The 16067-nt window shown below is 35.8% G+C and overlaps 1 long non-coding RNA gene across 1 annotated transcript in view; it reads right to left on the reverse strand.

The window, feature by feature from the left end:
• LOC132791603 (uncharacterized) overlaps positions 1-6040 on the reverse strand; it is a 55320-nt gene extending 49280 nt beyond the window's left edge. The window contains exons 1-2 of the long non-coding RNA XR_009632920.1: positions 5482-6040; positions 2614-2639 (exon numbers count right to left, since the gene is read on the reverse strand). This is a non-coding gene — a long non-coding RNA (uncharacterized LOC132791603). The remainder of the gene's footprint in view (positions 1-2613; positions 2640-5481) is intronic.
• Positions 6041-16067: the final 10027 nt, after the last annotated feature.

A 16067-nucleotide genomic window follows, 5' to 3' on the forward strand; every position in this document is an offset into this window, starting at 1 on the left:
TCCCCCATCTTTTTCTTCATTTATTTAACTCTGTTTTTTATGTGTGAAGACGCAGCAAAACACACACAAAGACGCTGACATGATGTGTGTGCCACGATGTGACACGATGTTGCTGTTGCTGCAGCTGGCGCATAATGAGCGCAAAAGCATCCTGTGCTGATTGTCTGCATTGGCAGGACTCGTCCTGTTTCATATTCGGTACGTTTGCCAAGATTTGTGCGCTTTTAGCGAGGCGACATTCAAGTTTTTCCCCCTTTATAAATACCATACACACACATATATATATACATATAAATATACTTCTATCTCTACTGTCTGTGTGTGCGTGTCTTTTGTGACTCTTTGGCACACTCCTCTCTCTCTGTGTGTGTGTGCACGAATGTTAGTCGGCATGTCGCCAGTTTTGTTGACGTCGCCTTTGGCCGCCTCCTGCTGCGTTTTGCGACATGTGTCGCATTCGCAGTCGCATTCTTCGTATCCTGCCAAAGTTAAATGGATCTCGTAATTGTTGTCATGGCCCCTTCACGCAGTTTGCCATTGCCAAGCTCATCCTGGATGCTGTATGTTGCTCCACGTTCAACGCTCTACGCTCTTTACTCCTTGCTCTTCACCCTGCACGCCTTAATTGTTTTCTTTCGCATTTGAGGCGTAATTTTTTTTTCATATATTTTTTTTTTATAGAAATTGCGGTTTAATTGCTGCATTTTAAATGCAATTGAAAAGGCATTGAGCACACGTTTGCACTCTGCGCTGTGGCATGTCCTTTCAAAGGGATAACGTGACATTTGCGCTCGGCTGCTTTTTGAGGGTTGCTCCTCGCCCGTCGCCACCTCAGCTCTCCGCTGTGTGTCTTGGTGTCTTGGTGTCTCAGCTAGGTAGGTTAGACAAACACTTTCAGGGACAACACTTGACACGAACACAAGAGAGAACAGAATATCCTTTAGGTCCTTGACTGACTCTGCTGGCATTTGAATTTATCTTTAGGTTTCATATTGTTTTTGGGTTTTTGTTAACTAGTTCAACCTTATTTTATTACACATATAGTGTAGTCGCTTTGGTTGACAATCTAATATATTTTTCAGTTTATGGTATATTTAAAATGTAATAGTATATAAATATACCAAATATAGATCTTAGTATGTTTTGGTATTTTTTCTATATTAATTTGTATTGAATAATTTGCCACTTCCATGGCAACAGTTTAATAGTCTATCGATATACTAAATATACTGTTCGGTGTTTTTATTTAGTATATTTTAGTATTTTTGTTTGGGTATAATATGTTTGTTTGATATTATTAAACAAAATGTTTAGCTTTAAAACTTTGCAAACCTTCAATTGAGCTTGCTGAAAATCGCACTTGGATGCAGAGTTGAAGTTCAAATTCATTGCAATAGTATATCGATATACCAAATATGAAATTTGTTATATTTTCGTACTTTTTCGTAAATTAATATCATTTTTCATTTTTATCATTGTCAGAAAGTAAGTGGTAGTTAGTATTTTTTGTTTTGGTATATTAATCTGATCTATTTTAAGAGTAATACTGCACTGTTTGACGTTTATTCAAAAAGGGTATTGCTCACTCTACTCAAATTTAGCTTTCTAACTTGTTGTTTGATATAATTAAACAAAATGTTTAGCCTAAAAGCGACGCAAACTGAAAATCGCACTTGGATGCAGAGTTGAAGTTCAAATTCATTGCAATAGTATATCGATATACCAAATATAAAATTCGTTATATTTTCGTATTTTTTCTAAATTAATGTAATTTTTCACTTTCATCATTTTTGGAAAGTAATAGTCTATTAATATACCAAATATAGCCTATGGTATGTTAGTATTTTTGTTTTGGTTTATTAATTTGATCTATTTTAAGACTAATACCGCACTGTTTGACGTTTATTGAAAAAGGGTATTGCTCATTCTACTCAAATTTAGCTTTCCAACTTGTAGTTGGATATAATTAAACAAAATGTTTCGCTTTAAAGCGACGCAAACTCTTCAACTGTGCTTACTGCAAATCGCGTTTGGAGGCAGAGTTGAAGCTGGATATTGAATGCACATTGAACGCTTCCACTGTAATCAATGCCAATTCTATGGCAACATTGTCGTCCCATATACATAGTCTGTTCGTCTGTTCGTCTGCTCGTCTACTCCTCGCTTTTCAGTGCACTTCAATGCATTAAAAACCTAGTGCGCACTAAAAACGCATGCAAATATCCTCCTCGCAGTCTCTTGCTCGTCCTTTTACTCCCACCTCCCATTCACCCAACCATTCGGAATCAATCCCTCGGCAGTTGCTGCAATTTTCCATGCATTTTCATTTGTGCTGCTAAAAAGTCTTTTTCCCTTTTTTTTATGCGATTCACAAACAGCCGCTGGGGAAATTGTTGGCTGGTAATGAAACGTCTATAAAACTCAAACGAATGCACACAAATCGCAAATCATTTATCATAAAAGCGCATTGCAATCCCTCTCTTCTATTTTTTTTTTACTATCTCGCTTTTTTCAATTTTTACCCGAGTTGGTCGGATTCACAGAAATAATCGAGAGAACCGAATGAAAATCGAAGTGAAAAACATTCAGTGTTGTTGGTTAATCACAACTTACCTGAGCAACTAAAGCGTCCAAGAATACTGTAATTAAAGCAAAATAAATGTGTCAAATTTTCGAATATAATTTCGATTGGTGTCGTTATCCATGCAAAAGTTACTTATACGCACAGTAGCCAGCATCGAAATCGAATGTATAATTGCCTATTAAAAGCAAGCCCACGTCAAGTTTTAGCTACTTTTAATTACTTGACAGTTTCAATGGAAAATCGACAGAAGCAGGAAACAATTATTATTAGCAGAGTTTTTTTTGACAGCCAATCGGAGAGCGAAAAGCGGAGACTTTACTTGTCATTCGATCACAGGTAGCATATAATAATAGAGTATAAAATAAAAAAGCACTTTAGCTACTGTGTGAAAAGCAATATAGTATTTATTTCTATTGTTTATAGTTTATGTTAAGCAAGCGAATGTTTCCTTATGGTTTATAAACTGCTGTGAAATAAATCTGGAACTCTAATTGCCGAATTGCCTAAAGGCTTCTGCTGAAAACTATAAATGAACATGATACAAGGAAGAATTGAAAAAAATAAATATTAAGTGTTGTACCATTTAATTTGTTTATTAACTTTGCGGAACTATCTGGTCAACTGATATGCGATATTTGTAATCCTAAATATCAGACGAAACATGTTGTTGTCTCTGAGGAAACTAGGCAAGGTGTGTTTATTTCAGTCACTGGACTGGTTGTTGTCGATAGGTGGACAGCTGGTCAACTGGCGCCGATTAATTACAAACTCAAAGCAGTTGGCGTTATTTATGAACATGTAGCGTTAAATTGTCTGACGATTTATATAAGACACCGAACTGCTTGGCCAAGGAGCTGCTGCACGAAATTTTCATAATCGAAAATGTGTGAAGGATTTAATGGCGAGGTGAGTAAAAGTCATAAAATAAACAAATTGATATTCATGTCTTTTCGATGTAGCATACATAAGGGAATTAATTGCCACTTAAGGCGAACATTAAGCAGCAGCAAATTCAACTAACACAAGAAGGTGATAAGAAGATTTGCATAAAAATAAAGGAAATTCAATTTCAATCGTTTAAGTTTATTACGTCTATTAAATGTCTCTGGGAATGAATTTCACTTTTGTGCAGTGCAGAGAAACAATTGTCGAAAAACAGTTTTTGTTTTTCCTTTCAACTCACATTTGTGTTTTGTGTTTTTGACAGTACTTCAAAGATTTATTATTCGTTAATTTATAATTAAAAAAACACTGATTTTAATTTTTACTTCCTTTTGAAGTTCACAAAACGAATGTTTCTTATTATTCATTAATGAAGTGTTAATTAAATTCGAAAGTTATATTCAGACATTTTTAGTGAAATATTTTTGAAGAGTGTAAGTTTATTTACAATACAAATTATTTAATTAAATTATTTGGTAAGCCGAAGGCTTTTGTAGCCAGTGCTTTAGAAATACGTTAGTGTTAATTTGAATTATATCTAACTAAAGTTTCTTCTAATTCACAATCCAAAATGCATTATATAATATATTATATTCGAATGTTTTATGAACACATATATTTTTAGAAGTGTCGATATTCAAAATGAATATTTATTTACAATATAAATTCTCTAATTTAATTATTTTATTGTTTCTGCACTTTCTATTTATTTTGTTTATCCAAGCTCTCCTTTAAGCTTCGAGTTAACAATTTTGATTGGGATTATTTCAATGCTGAGGCAAAATCGAACTGGCGAGCTGAAGTTTATACGTTGATCCATATCTGGCTAATGGCTGAGGGGAGAGGGGAGGATGGCTAAAGAGAAGCTAGGCCAGTACACGACACGACAGGACAGGACTGACTTGGCCGGAAAGAGTCTGCACAGCAGGCGCCTGGCTGACTGGCTGGTTGGCTGGCTAGCAGGCTGTGCACGTTGTTGGGGCAGGTGGAGCACATGGCACATTTGAACTGATCCTGCGTCAAAGGCAACAAATTCAAGTGGCAACATGTTTCGACAACAACAGCTACAACAAAGTGCACTACCATAGATGCCAGGGCCAGCGGCAATGCGAATGTTGTCGAACAACACCAGAGCAGCAACAACAACAAACAAAAACAACAACAACAACAACAACAACGACTAGAAGAGGAAGCAAGTTAAGGCTGCTCCCTTTCAACTCTGCTGCAGCTATTGAAATCTGCTTTGCTGATTGACGTCGAATGTTGTGGTTTCGGTTACGATATTTGGTTCCAAAATACAAGCAACACACACACACACACACGGGTCGAGCGGGGGGCGGTGTGTGGGGGTTGAAGGTCTAAGGTTGAAGCAAAAGTGGCTGCAGCACTAGACACAGCAGCAACAGAAGTTGAATGAGAAGTTCGGATTCCGCAAATGTTGGCATTTTGTTGCTGGCCAAGTTAGTTTTGCTATTGTTATTGGACTAAAGGGAAAGGCATTGAAGCACAGTTGGAACTCCGCATTTCGTATTTGTTGCAACTTAAAATGTTACAATAAATTTGCATCCAATCCCCAAATATTGAGATGGCGACAGCTTCAATTACAATTTCAATTTTGTAACATGTCGGTGCATGTGAAGTCGGTGCATGTCGGTGCATGTGAAGTGGACAGCAATTTATAACCTTTCAAAAATGCAAAGCGCTGAGACAACACAAAGAAAAGCAACAAATTATATAATAATAATATTTTTAGATTAAAATAAAATACAAAAAATAATTATATTGCGATTAAACATTTTAGATTTTATTGCCATAATATTAAATTTTTGTTATTTTCACAAATAATTAAAGCAACACATAAAGCTTATATTAAAATTATGCTATATAAACATAAATTGTATAACATTCTTTTTAATATGAGTATAGATTTAAATTATTTCCACTGCTTTGAATACCTTTTGCTTGTCTGCAATAAGAATACAAAATTTGAATGCACAAGTTCTCATTTATTTCGACGACACTTTGCTCAGAATTTTTTGCAAAAAGTTTACCAACTTATTTCCGCATTTGAACTTCACTTAATTGTAATTTAATTTCTCGATATTATATATATATATTTTTTTTTCTTCTTCCGATCAGTCAAGTCTAAGCAACACTGCGATAAACGGCTGGCAACCAATCTCGTGCTAAGCTAGAAAAAACGCGCGCGCAACTGAAACGCAAGCAATTCACCTGCGCTAGCGACTCTTCGAAAGCTTTTGGGCGAAATTCGGCGTAAGCTTGAGAACAGCGATTGCGAAAAATTATAACAAAATTTCCGCTTTTTTTCCGTTAGGCAATGGCAAATGGCAATGCGACTGCTTGGGCAATGGGCAATGTCTGTAGGGCTATTGTGCTCTGCTGCTTGCTACTGGGCGATAAAGTTAAAAGCGCGACGACGAGAACGGCGCAGCAGCGAGAACGGGAACCGCACGTAGAGAATGTCAAATGGAGACTGAAGCCAGACCTAGCAGCAGGTGCAGCAGAAGCAATAGCAGCAGCAGCAGCAAAAGCAGAGCAGCAGAAGCAGCAGCAGCAACTACGACGGCAGCAACTGCGACAGCGACAGCAGCAAGAGTGCTTGCAATGAAATTCCCTTCTTATGCGAATAGAGCACACTAAATGCTTGTGGCTCCCCCCCATCCACCACCTACACGATGCGCTATCCTAAGAACAACGATGCCAAAGCAGCGCCAGCGCCAATAGTTGCACTCGACGTCAGCGCCAGCGACTGCGCTGCAGCGTCGAAGTTTGCAGTCAGCGTCATCGCTGTCGTTGCACTCAACGATTATTCGGCCGAACAGCTCTTGTTCTTGTTCTTTGTCTGTTCGGCTCTCTAGCAACTACTACATACTACATGGCGGTGACAGCGACGACGCTTTTCGGTGTCGTCGCTAGATGCAAGGACTAACATGTTCGGTCGCGGCTGATGTAGAAGAAGACACGTTCTCGGCGAAGATGTTGGCGGAGCAAAGAGCAAAGCCTATGGAACATTTAACAGACCGACAGCTGACGAATGTTAACTTAACAGTTGAGACTATCAAATGTTAACGAAAGCAGGAAATAAACTTCGGAAGTGCAACAAATGCAGTCAACTCTTTGCTGCAACGCAAGAGCGCTTTTTAAGAGCACAACTGTGCAGAATAGTGAAAGTGAAAAAAATTACGAACTAATGCAATAATGACGTATCCATAAAAAAATGTTGAACCTTATGAAATTCAGTAAGTTCGGTCAACAGTTCAGAGCAAACAACTTAGGTTTGCAAACTTATGTTATCACTGTAACACAGTTGGAACCCTCTAAATTTTTGCACAAATAGCGTCTTTATATACAGTAGCATGTTCAATTGCGTAGCTCTGACCAGACTTAACCTGCCATATGTTTTGTTTACCTCACGACAACAAAGTTTCGCTCTGTTGTGCCACTTTATTCCAAAGAGTTCACCATGGTAACACGATGACTTTCTCTTTATATTCACGCTCTCTTTAGCTGCCGCTTTACAGTGTTACTCAAAATTGCAACTCATTTGCTGAATAGCGTCTGTGTACACTCAGTTTGAGTGGAGTTGAAATGTGCTTCGCTTACTGTCCCCAGTATGGCAACACTAGCGTCTAAATAATTCAGCCTACTTCCAATATTTATTTTATTTGTATTTTTATATATTATATATATATATATATATATATATATATATATATATATATATATATATATATATATATATATATATATATATATATATATATATATATATATATATATATATTATTTTTTATTATTATATATATATATATATATATATATATATATATATATATATATATATATATATATATATATATATATATATATATATATATATATATATATATATATATATATATATATATATATATATATATATATATATATATTATATATATATATATATTATTATATATATATATATTATATATTATTATTATTATTATATATATATTATTATTACTATTACTATTATTATTATTATTATTATTATTATTATTATTATTATTATTATTATTATTATTATTATTATTATTATTATTATTATTATTATTATTATTATTATTGTTATTATTATTATTATTATATTCACATTGCAACTTAAATACCATGGGAAAGTTAAATGTGTTGCATCTATGCTTTTAATTTTCTGTTGTTTCTTCAACTCGCACTTCTCCAACTTCTAATTTTCTCGCCACAAGAGGTGTTGCATGTTTGAATATGCCACAGTATGCCAGTCAGTTTGCCTGTGCAGTGGCAAGAAATAGACGGAGGGACAACAGAGTAAATGAGAGGATGGACAGGGAAGAAGTGCAGCAGAGTCAAGTAAAGGCAAGTCACCTTTCTGAATGGGCATTATAAATTTCAGTCATGTTTCTAATAACTTTGAATTAATCATCTCTTCCGGTTCTCCTTTTGGGGCACGCACACAAAACTTCCGTTCGAGCGCCTGGATCTAGATGGCGTCTCTCGCTAAGACGCTGCGTCGCAATGTCGCTGCTTAAAGCCAAACCGCATAACGCCAAAGGGAAGTGGTTGGGGGGAACCAAATGAAATGTAATCCACATGAAAATTGCCTTGGCTTATGCAAAATGTGACAAAGTTGAAGAAAAGCCAAACTCAGTGCTCGATGCTCGATGTTATTTTCACTTTCCCGTCTCTTTGTCCCTCGGTGCGTTACTTTATTTTTGTTTTTGTTTTTGCTTTTTTTTTTCTAACAACTTTGTGGGATATGTGCATGGCATGTATTTAAAATGCAGAGCATGGCACGCAGCAGGTGCCCTAACTCCTCTGACTGTCCTTCGACGAAGCGTCGATCTGGTGTAAATTACAGCAAACATTGCGCATACGCCGAGTTGCCGTCGCGTTCTTCCTCTGACATGAGATGACTTGAGTTTTGTTTGTTTGCTTGTTGGCTGGCAAATTATTATTATTAAGCAAGCAGCTAGTCTAGACAACTCGAGTCCCAACCTCAACCCCCAAAACTTCTTTCCCACTGTCATGAATAAAACTTTAATAAATTTGGTTTGTATTTTGATAACTTGAAACTTTGTCCGTCAGGTAGGAAAACTCCCCACACCAATTATCCGCAATCTACTTGGCACACTTCATCATCATTAGCGCAGTGGTAACTTATTACCTCACCTGCTGCTGTTCGCCCATCCGCTGTGTAAGATTCTGGCTGCTTTCCTGTTCCTTTCGTTGTGGCATAAATAATTTTCCAGTTTCGCTATTCGCGCTGATTTGCGCTACATTTAATTATATAATTTGTCTTTTTGCCAGCTTTGTGTTCAGTAAAGATTATTTATAGTTACTCCCCATAGAAATTATAGATGGTGAACGAGATTAACCATCAAATAAGCTTAAATTTCAAGCCCAAGGCCAAGCTAGATTTATGCAGCAGAGGTGTGTGTTAAGGTGCTTAGCTATCGCAGTGGAGAGTGAATACTTAATTAAAATTATGCTCTGAGTGGGCAATTTTGAAATTTATTCCGTGGCGCTTTTCTTCACCTTGTTTCGTCATTAACAAATTGACGGTGGAAATGACAGTTTCAAAGTTATCGCTAAACCAATAACAACAAGTTTTTTTCGCTTTCAATTTGTGTAATATGCCACAGGAATTGACAATTGTCCTAGAACTTGAAATTCGAAACACAAATACTTTTACGGTCTCTCCATTTTATTCTCATCCCTTCGAACTAAATAAATTATGAGTTGTGGCGACAAGGTGTTAAGGGCCAAAAATTAGAACTCAACTACGGACCGTCGCACGCGCCTATCAGATAAACTTTACTTAAGGTTCGGGTTGAGGTTCGATTGGGTTTTGTCGGTCTGGTTCAATGCCTCGCAGCTGATGGCACTTGTGTTGGACAAGAGGTTGACTCTGAAGAAGAAGTAGAAGAAAGGGTGTTGGGACACCGCATCGCACCCCTTTGACAAATGCGCATCGTTAGTTACAACCCCGTCGGTCTCTTGTTGTTATTGCTCTTAACGTGCTTTTTCCTCTTTTATTTGTTGTGTTTTTCGTTTCGTTTCGTTTCTTTTTATTTTCAACGGGATTGTCGCGAAGTTTGTCACGAATTTCGTGCTATTTTAATGATACTTAAAAAGTCGTTGAGTGGGTGTCTTTTAGAGAACTGTTTGGATGTTTTTGGAGGACTGCTTGCTTAAGCAGCAACAGCTCGCTAGCTCGCAATAGAATACTTGTCAATTTAAATGGGCTTCGATAGAGTGGAACCTCTAAATAAACTGCACACTACCATACACTGTGTATTTCCCATCTCGGATTCGACAAATTTCGCCGAGTCAGCGCCAGCATTTAAGACTCGTTGAATTCAATTCAAGCGAAAAATGACAAAACGTATTCATCGAAAGTCGCTCGATTATAATGCGTACAAGTGGAAAATTGCATTTGGCAGAGAGTTTTCCTCGTGTTGCATTGTTGTTGTTTAATTTGCCAAGACTGAAAGACAAATAGGGCTTTCGGATTGATAAACAATTGCCAATGGGAGTTTAGAGAAAATATAAACTGCCAAAGTATTGACAAAATAAACAACTCTGTTAAAATAATATTTAGTTTTATATAATAAGTTTACATTTTTGTATTATTCTAATGAAGTCGTTTTTAACTGAGTGATAGACACATTGATTTATTGAGTCACTAAAATGTACCAATAAACAATATACAGCACAAATTACGTATACGCACATCTAGAAACTGTTTTCTACATAATTGGAACACAACTTTATCTTGTCAAGGCTTTAATATCAATTATTTAAATCACACTTAAGCTGAAGGCCTTCACTGCCATTGCTTTACCAATAGTCGTAGTATTAATTTTAATTATAACTAACCTTTTAAATAGTAATAATAATAATTTAAATCACAATAAAATGTGTGAGTACAAAAATAACGTTCTCGCACTTTCTTTATTGCATAGTCACTCTTTGTTAATAGTTGATCATTGCTTTGTTTTGCTTCCGTCATTTATTTCGATTAATATTTGTCTTAAAGTTACATTAAACAAAGCATATGCAACACAACCGACAGAATCTTTTTTATAATTTTGTTTTATGCATTTTTGCCTATAACTGCTGAAGTTAAGAATAAAATCTTAAATCAAGATTATATGATAACAAAATTGAACTAAGAAGTTTAATTCTACATAAATTGTAGATTATCAATCTTGAAATTCAAAATGAAAATCTTTTCTCGAGAAAAAGAATCTTAAAACTGAACCAAGAACGCAAAATCTGTTTGGACATACGCTATTCAGCTCTGGGGAACAACTAGCAATTCAAATATTGAAATACTTCAGCGCTACCAATCAAAAACATTGCGACAAATTGTTAACGCTCCATTTTATGTAACCAATGCAAATATTCACAGAGATTTAAATATTCCAACTATAAAAGAAGAGATTAAGAAATATAGTAAAAAATACACAGACAGACTTCACAATCATGAAAATAATTTAGCCCTAGCTCTTTTAGACAATAGCTCAACTGTTAGAAGACTTAAAAGATTTCACATTCTTGATCTCCCTGATAGGTAAATTTTAAGTAAACAAGATGTTATATTTAATAGCAGGTTTCACTGGAAATCTGCTATTCCTGTTATGTAAATATTAGTCATAAAATTTTCTTATTGTCTTAAGACAGATTGTAAATAAAAAATTAAACGAAAAAAAAAAAAAAAAAAAGAACGCAAAATCTTAAATGAAGATCAAAAATTGTAAAATAAAGAGTTATTAAAATAAAACAAAAGAAAATAGATTTAAGATTTTTTTTATATCTGATATATGTACGTTTTGTTGCTCTTTTAAAGACAATATTTATACCAATCATGTTGCCTGATTGTTTTTGACTATTAATAAAATAATTATTACACTTGACCGTTTTTATACCCGCTACCCATAGGGTAGAAGGGTATTATAACTTTGTGCCGGCAGGAAATGTATGTAACAGGTAGAAGGAGGCATCTCCGACCCTATAAAGTATATATATTCTTGATCAGCGTCAACAGCCGAGACGGTGTAGCCATGCCCGTCTGTCCGTCTGTCCGTTCCTCCGTCCGTCCATCTGTCCGTCTGTCCGTATGAACACCTAGATCTCAGAGACTATAAGAGTTAGAGCTATAATTTTTCGACAGCATTTGTTATGTTTGCACGCAGATCAAGTTTGTTTCAAATTTTTGCCACGCCCACTTCCGCCCCCGCAAATCAAAAAATCGAATCACAAGCGTAATTTTAAAGCTAGAGTTACGTATATACAGTAATAACTATAGTAGTTATGATCCCTCATAATCCCATGATCCCTTGTGGAAGCTGTTAAAGAAATACATTTGTATGGGCAAAAACGCCTACTTACTAGGGGTCTTAGTTGCTTTGGCTGACAATCTGGTATATTGTGCCGTCTATAGTATATTTTGAATGCGGTACTATATCACATACACATACCATTTGGTATATTTTTAGTATTTTTGCAGTATATTCGGTATATTTTGAGAATAATACCGCAAAATATATTGCTTTTATTCAAAATGGGTAGCGGGTATCTCACAGTCAAGTACACTCGACTGTAGCTTTCTTACTTGTTATACATGAGCAGACTAGAGTTTGAGCCTAGGACCAACAACTACACGGCACAATAATTTGCGGCATCTTAGTTACTTACTTATGGGTATGCCCATTGAATGGACGCAACGACTCAGTTGAATTCTGTTGTTTATTTTATAAGATCCTAGCTAACAATAGTTTCTAATGTCTAATAAGGTCGCGTAGAGAAACCCTTTTTTATTTTTATTTTTATTATTATTATTATTTTTATTTTTATATTTATGTGAACACATGAGCACTTGACATCCTCAAGTTAATATTAAAGTAGTTGGAATATTCTTGTCATATACATTTTTGGGTGTTTAAAATTATCAAATCACAGCACAGCTTTATTATGATATTATCTTGGTTGTCGTGTAATTTTTGAGATATAAATAACACCATATGGTGTTGGTTTGCCTAAGACTAAATTAATATAAGTATGTTATTAGGCTAACTCAGTGAACTGTGACAACTTCATGGTCATATTTTAAATCTCTTAATTAACAGTGCCAAGCTTAAAGTTAATATTACTTCAAATTATAGAAACTGCAGAGACGCATTAAAGCATTAATAGCTTGTCTTTGTATGTTTTAGCGAATTGCAGTAGTACTTGTTACTATGCAAGTGACGACCTTAATAATTGGTGTGGGATGAGTCTCATCCCACAGATACGCTGAGCATTGAGTTCTACTGTCGACATGCACGTGGCACATGTTTAGTGTTTATAATTTCTAATTAATTATGCCAAAAGCAGCGCTTCTTGTGGTCATTGCAGAAACGCCGCCAACATTCAAATATTCCAATAATTACATTGGAAAGTATTTACATACATTTAAGTGCTATGAGTGAATGAGTGTGTGTATGTGTGTGTGCGTGTGCATTTGGTTGTGCGGCACGGCAGGTGTATTTTATTTTTATTGACACTCAGCTCCGCTGGGCGTCCTTAACTCTTTGTTGAACATTTTTGCCAGAAATTCACATAAGTTGCAGCTGCGCAAGGACTTTGCTAGTCGTCTACGACACCAGCTGATGCACAGTGGGACAAAATGGTTAGAAAACCTGTAGAAAATGTGTCTATCTGGAATCCTATTTGTTGTTCTGTGGTTGGTTTACTTTATCTTAAGTTTACAAAATTTACAAATTTACTATTCATATTAAGGTTTGATCACATATGTATTTATTATTAAACCAGGAGCATTTTCAGATTGTAACTTTAATACGACGAAAGAATTAAAATTTGTTGTGGTTAAAAATTAAAATTAAAACAATTTTGAAATTTAAACAATATAGTGATTAAAATTAAAATAATGTATAAATAAATATTTTTATGTTATTGTTCTAAAATATTTGTACTCAAATGCCCAAATATGTTTCTTTTTTTCATGTTTTTCAACTTAAAGTGTTGGTTTCGCCCTTCGTTTTTATTCGTATTCTTCCATCAATATTTTTGCAGTCAATATCTTTGTTCCAGCAAAAAACTATTACAAAACGATATGGAAACAAATATAATGCAAGCATCTACTAAATTTTTGTAATATTAGAAATTTTGATTAACATGATTTAATAAATACAGCAATAAGGATACTTAATAGCAAAGCCTCCTTATAGAAAACTACATTATAATTCTTATAACTTGTTAATATTTAATGCAATTCTTACAGACTTCAACACACTGTGCATGTCCAATGTAGAGTTGAAAATTTTTACACTGCGGCGGCATGTGCATTCAATTTCTGTCTCACGCTTTTGTCTCAACATTTCTTTCGCGATTTTTCTTTCTTTCTCTCCTCTTCGTTCGGTGTATTTTTTTGGTAATTTTTTAACTAATGAGGTGCAATTTGTTGCAAATGGCAGCGGTGTTGCGTTGGCGTTCGTTGTGCAGTGCTGAAATGTGGCATGTGTCGTCCGCGTTGCAGCTCTGCATTAAAGTTGCGCATACGACACGTGTGCCCAGCCAGTCGAATGGAGTAAGACTAGTGGAAAGGTGGAATGGTGGAGGCCATTAAAGCCTCTTCAGACATGACTCAAAGGGCGACCGAGCGTAAGAAAGTCATCAAATAGTTTGAAGCAGCGACAGGATATGCGATACACAAGGACTCGTTACAAGCAAAAGTTGAAGGACGAGCGACAGCCAGTGACTAACGCTGATTGAGGCCATGATACGAAAAGTTCAAACAAACAGTGGCAGCCGCAGTCACAGCAGCAGTAGCCACAGCAGTTGCAACAACAAAAATCGAAAACAACAGCACAAACTTTCCTGTCAAATGAAGCTGAAGCAAGCTAAAGCAGGACCAAAGACTTGGTCAGTTTCCTGAGCTTCGGCCAGCTGCAATGTCTTTCCCTTCCCCTCCCTTCCGCTCTCTATTCCATGTCCTTTGCACAGTTATGTCCATGTGCAGCACGGGGGGCACTGGACTAAGGCCCTTGATCGATGAGAGTGGTGGCCACAGAGTTTTTGGGCCGTCGCCATTATTAGCCAATGCTTTTTGCCACTTTTTCTTGTGTTTTTTTTTTTTTTGGCGCTCAAACTTGGTCCAGGCCAGGCAAAAACCCGTTAACAGTTAAGTGGATAAGCCAATTTATGAGTTTCGAATTTAACTTTGTCACTTTTTTGCTCCTACCCTTCTTCCCCCTCTCTCTCTCGTTCGCTCTCTCTGTGTATCTCTCGCTTTTTAGCTGTCGTCACTTGGCACATTTAAGTGGATTTGTTTTGCTTTATTGGTCGCTCCACAGTTGCTTAGTTCAGATTCCGCTTCTCTAACCTCTCGATGGCCTGATTGCTGCTGTTGTCTGACAACTCTGAATTTTAGGCTACAACTTTTTCTACTTTTTTATATATTTGTATATCAGTTTTCTTTTTTTATTCTATATTTTGCTTCTCATTAGGGTTATTCTATATTTTTCTCCGTTTTTCTGCAAGTACATGCGCTTGCACTCAGCAGCTATACATATGTGAGAAGTCAGTTTACAGACCATGTACAAATTTGTTAATTTAAAAGCTCTACCATTGATGCATGTATGTGTATGAGGAACTGTATATTATTATATATTGAAAATAAAGTAGAGGAGAAAATACAACAAATAAGAAATCTACAGTCTAGTGTGCTCGACATATTCTACAAATATAACGAACAGTTTATTATTTATTCTTTAAATTAGATTTGTGACCAAACCCTTAGATGTGTAAGCCAAGGTTAACAAGTAAGAAAGCTACAGTCGAGTGTGCTCGACTGTGAGATACCCGCTACCCATTTTGAATAAAAGCAATATATTTTGCGGTATTATTCTCAAAACATACCAATTATACTACAAAAATACTAAAAATATATTTTGGGGTATTATTATAAAAAATATACCAAATATACTAAAAATACTAAAAATATACCAAATGGTATATTTGGTATATCGATATAGTACACCATTCAAAATATACCATAGACGGCACAATATACCAGATTGTCGGCCAAAGCAAATTAGACCCCTAGTAAGTAGGCGTTTTGCCCATACAAAAGTATTTCTTTAATAACTTCGACAATTTTTATCTGATCGCAACCAAATTTTCAGGAATCATAACTACTATAGTAGTTATTATATATACCAAAATTCGCAATTCTAGCTTTACAATTACGCTTGTTATTTGATTTTTTTGATTTGCGGGGGCGGAAGTGGGCGTGGCAAAAATTTGAAACAAACTTGATCTGCGTGCAAACATAACAAATGCTGTCGAAAAAAAATTATAGCTCTATCTCTTATAGTCTCTGAGATCTAGGTGTTCATACGGACGGACGGACAGACGGACAGACGGACAGACACACAGACGGACAGACGGACATGGCTAGATCGTCTCGGCTGTTGACGCTGATCAAGAATATATATAC

Source organism: Drosophila nasuta, chromosome 3, assembly GCF_023558535.2.
Source record: "Drosophila nasuta strain 15112-1781.00 chromosome 3, ASM2355853v1, whole genome shotgun sequence".
In the NCBI taxonomy this organism is placed as follows: domain Eukaryota; kingdom Metazoa; phylum Arthropoda; class Insecta; order Diptera; family Drosophilidae; genus Drosophila; species Drosophila nasuta.